This window comes from Palaemon carinicauda, chromosome 9 (genome assembly GCF_036898095.1).
Source record: "Palaemon carinicauda isolate YSFRI2023 chromosome 9, ASM3689809v2, whole genome shotgun sequence".
Lineage (NCBI taxonomy): Eukaryota > Metazoa > Arthropoda > Malacostraca > Decapoda > Palaemonidae > Palaemon > Palaemon carinicauda.
In genome coordinates, this window is record NC_090733.1 from 120048188 (window position 1) to 120053187 (window position 5000).

The 5000-nt window shown below is 35.2% G+C and overlaps 1 protein-coding gene across 2 annotated transcripts in view; it reads left to right on the plus strand.

Annotated features, from left to right (window-relative positions):
- The window catches only part of LOC137647110 (probable ATP-dependent DNA helicase HFM1), a 335745-nt gene that overhangs the window by 314672 nt on the left and 16073 nt on the right, over positions 1-5000 (plus strand). The gene's annotated exons all lie outside the window — the stretch shown is intronic.

Sequence of the window (5000 nt, forward strand, 5' to 3'; positions counted from 1 at the left end):
TAAACTTGACTATGTAAAGAAAAAGATGAAAAAATTTCTTGCAATGAATTCAAAGCTTTAGAATAAACTGTGAAAAAAAAAATCCAAGTTCTTTTACAAAAGAATCTGTCATCTGTATAAAATGATATTCTCATGGGTATGAATAAAGGAAGTGTTTAGGAAAAATAATTGTGGAAGTCAATAATGTTGCAAACAGGGAGTGTGTATGAGTATTTTTGGGGAACTAAGATGGCCAGATTTAAGCCAGGTATTTTGTGTCCTTGAAAAAACATGTTTATGTGGTCAGATGGCTATAAGATAACTTTTTGTATTGAGTCTATAACTAGAGGAATGGTATATGAGGGACAGGTATTTTTTTTTTAATGCTCTGAGTAAAATTCATCATAAAATATCATTATTAATATGACCTACTTTACTCAATTACTACAGATAGCAGTAATTGCACTTCATAAAATTCATTAGAATTTTAGTTATCTAATTCTCTATTTCTCTGAAATGATTCATGTAGATAAAAGCACATATCTTACTAGTTGTTGAAGAAAAAAAACGTTTGATGAAATCATATAGCAACCATCCCCCCCCCCCCCACACCATTCTGGAGGAAGTACCCTGATATGAGATTTCTGCGAGTAAAATATCAGCTTCGTTAAGAAGTCTGGTCTTACGGTACTACGGAATATGCATACGTTTTCAATCGACTATAAAGAATGTCGAAAAATGGCGGGAGCTCGGTTTGTGCACGTAGGCCAGTGAAGCAGATGTTAACTATAGCTCGTTTGTTTTTATCTTAACCCTTTTACCCCCAGGCTATTTGGAACTTTCCAACCCGTAACCAGCGTTTTTTTTTTTTTTTTTTTTTTTTTTTCAAGCGCATTTTGCAATATATATTTTTTCTATTGCTCTAACAGCCTTAATTTTCGTCATAGAGAGGTCTGGTTGGTCTCATTCTTTAGGAAAACTGCTGCAGTTTCTCATAAAGTTATCAAAAATATGCAAAAATAAATTAAATAGCAGGACCAGTACGTCCATGGGGGTAAAGGGATGAGTTTTGTGAAACGTACCAGTACTGTCCATTGGGGGTAAAAGGGTTAAGAATTGGGTCTGATTTTAGCGTCTTGGAAAATTTATTATCTTCTTAAAGTCGTGGACCTCAAGATTCCAAATATTTGGTGATTATTTTGAGTGACCAGAGCGAAGATTTTAAGTGATTCTCCTTTTGATTGCAGTTCCATACAAGCTCGGTCCCTGACATCTTTTATCAAATTTTTAAATTTCCCAATGCATTGGAAAGGCGCACACATTCATGCCTGTGGGACATGTCCTTCGCGAACGCATGCAACTCCAATTTTCCATCATTACAGTTCAGACTAAGAGGTGTGTGAAGGTCATCTTAAGAACGTTTCTCTAAAAACGAAATCCCTTCGGTTCCAGCTTCCCTTCGTGCATCTTGCTGTCCAACTTCTTGGTGCTGAAGGGCGTCCCAGACCACAGCACTGGATCATATTATTATTATTATTACTTGCTAAGCTACAACCCTAGTTGGAAAAGCAGGATGCTATAAGCCTAGGGGCTCCAACAGGGAAAATAGCTCATTGAGAAAAGGGAACAAAGAAAAATAAAATATTTTAAGCAGAGCAACATCTTTAAAATATCAACTATAAAAACTTTAACAAATCAAGAGGAAGATCAATTATATAGAATAGTGTGCCCGAGTGTACCCACAAGCTAGAGAACTCCAACCCAAGACACTGTAAGATCTATGGTGCAGAGGCTATGGCACTAACCAAGATTAGAGAACAAAGGTTTGATTTTGGAGTGTTCTTCTCCTAGAAGAGTTGCTTACCATAGCTAAAGAGTCTCTTCTACCCTGAAAAAGAGGAAAGTAGCCACTGAACAATTACAGTGTAGTAAGAAGAATTTTTTGGTAATCTAAGTGTTGCCAGGTGTATGAGGACAGAGGAGAATATGCAAAGAATAGGCCAAACTATTAGGTGTGTGTATATGTAGGCAAAGGGAAAATGAACCATAACGAGAGGGAAGGATCCAATGTAATACTCAGTGGCCAGTCAAAAGACCGCATAACTCTCTAGCGTTAGTATCTCAAATCAAAATCCAAAAATTAAATCATGCATGTCCATTTTTCTTGTAACATCTTCTCAAATCAAAATCCAAAAATTAAATCATGCATGTCCATTTTCTTGTAACATCTTCTCAAATCAAAATGCAAAAATTAAATCATGCATGTCCATTTTCTTGTAACATCTTCTCAAATCAAAATCCAAAAATTAAATCATGCATGTCCATTTTCTTGTAACATCTTCTCAAATCAAAATGCAAAAATTAAATCATGCATGTCCATTTTCTTGTAACATCTTCTCAAATCAAAATGCAAAAATTAAATCATGCATGTCCATTTTCTTGTAACATCTTCTCAAATCAAAATCCAAAAATTAAATCATGCATGTCCATTTTCTTGTAACATCTCAAATCAAAATCCAAAAATTAAATCATGCATGTCCATTTTCTTGTAACATCTTCTCAAATCAAAATGCAAAAATTAAATCATGCATGTCCATTTTCTTGTAACATCTTCTCAAATCAAAATGCAAAAATTAAATCATGCATGTCCATTTTCTTGTAACATCTTAGTGAACATGCACAGTTCAATTTGGCCACCAAATTAGCCTTGATTCAGAATTTTGGTCTGCGCTTCACGAATGTGAATGTAATACGGCATTATGTTTCTTTTATTTGTAATACAATAAGTCTCAGGTTCTAGGTTTCGTTTAGCCCGAAGCTAATAATAACCGTGAATATGTTATAGTTTAAGCCTCCTGTAATGAAGACCTCACACACGGATTCTTTGGTGGTCTTGGCTCAGCTAATACATTCCACAAGGATCTCAACGAATCTTAAGTATTTCGATCGTATTTTTATGTTAGCACTAAGAGAACTGTCATTTCAATATCATTTACCAACTCATGTTTTTCTTTTTTAATTGTTCGCTCCTTTTATGGTTCAGGAATTTAACGCCAGTGTCTCGATTTGATTTCAGTACTTGATTACAACTGTTGGAATATCGAGTGGGAAGAATATAAATAAGGGAAGAAAAATGGTTAGGCGTAACGTTGCATCAGCTGTAGATCTAGGTCATGGGACGTTGTTTTAGATTTAATAATATGATTATTTAGAATTCTAGTTTTTCATAATAAAGTGTCTTTAGTGAAAGTTGGAGAAGAAATTAAATACCAGTTTTTAAGCATCAACAATCTGTAGATTAAGTCATTATCTTTATTGAAAGCTGAAGAAAAAATTAAAGGAGAAAGATCAATTTTAGATACGTAGTATAAGTAGACCACTGTTGGTCTTGATCAAATCAAGTTAACTATATTTGTTCTTCTGTATCTTAAGAGAAAGCATCAGTAAATAAAATTCTTTAGGTAAATAAACAATTTGTTGTCACAATGGACGAATAAACAAATGAAGTAGAAAACTCTCATGTTGTTGGTCGAGACAAATGGCATCATCATCAACACCGCAACTAAAGCGCCACATAATAATAATAATAAGAAGAAGAATGAGACCTACTCGTCCCCCCTCGACCTTAGAGAGGGTCAGATTGCTCCATGATCCCATACAAGGCCCATCATCATTCGCATGGTGGCCCCATAAAGGGATTTCTTACGACGACTGATGGGATGATAATGTCCCCTCTGCCAGGCGTCTTAGTTCGCCCGGGCCCTTTCTCACACACCACCAAATTCCTCTGGAGAAGCCTATGTGGGAACTGAATGTTTTACATGGGCCTTGGGGGATTTGTTTCTTAGTTCCATCTTCTGTTTATATTTTGTCAAGGCACCTGGTGATAGTCTTGGCATTTTTATATCGTTATTATTGTTATGATCAATGATGGGAGTATGGTTACGTTCATGTGAAATAGGACATAAAGGTCTTTAGATTTTTACTACACAAATGATAGAAAGTTTATATGAATAAAGAGGACAATGAGCCAAGTTGATGAAAATAATTAGATAAATGGTAATTAGTAGGTAAATATTTACACTAGCTAAAAAGTGAAAAAATAAGCAAGAAAAAATAGAGTAAAATGGATTGATAATACAGTAACTCTCTCTCTCTCTCTCTCTCTCTCTCTCTCTCTCTCTCTCTCTCTCTCCTCTCTCTCTCTCTCTCTCTCTCTCTCTCTCTCTCTCTCTCTTTCATGCTGGTATTGATTCTTTGTTGTATGGATATTTTACTTTGGTGAAAAAACATATCCCTGAGTGTTAATTCTATTCATGGGTGTTTTGATTATCAGTGCTCTATTTTTTTTTTTTTTTTTTGTCATTGTTATTGTTTTTCAAGAACGAGACAAATACAATTCTAGCCAAGTAATCATCCAGTGAATAGAATGCTTTCATGTGGAAAACCTTAGATTAATAGAGATGATTTGAAATAAGTACAGAATGAATTTTGCAACGGAGGCTACTTCTGTAGCACCCGTGTCCTTCACGTGATGAGGCCTCTGGCTGACTTGTTTTGAAAGACCATCTTAGAGTTTATCTTGTCACTTTTGACACGACTGTTTTATTATTGGAGTGGAAGACCCAAAGCGTTTAATCCTCCTTGTGATATAGTGTGTTTGTATTGTGTGTCTTTTAGGAGCGCTAACCATAGCAGTAGACTGATAGAATAATAGAGAAAGGGTTTGGATGATTGCAGAGAAAAACGTGGTGAGTCAGATTGACTTACTGTTCTTAGCTGTGCTTAAAAAGCAGATTTATAATATTGGTATCTCAAGAAAGACAATGGATTGTATGCCAAATGCAACGATGAGTTAATCATTTTTATTCACTGAATAGTCATGGTATGACAATGAAAGAATCTCTAATAGATTTAGTGGATTTGAGAACAAAGCCCTCAGAAAGATATTGGGAGTTGAATGGCGGTACAGGATTAGAATTGAAACTATAAGAGAGATTACTCGATCATGATGAGAGGTA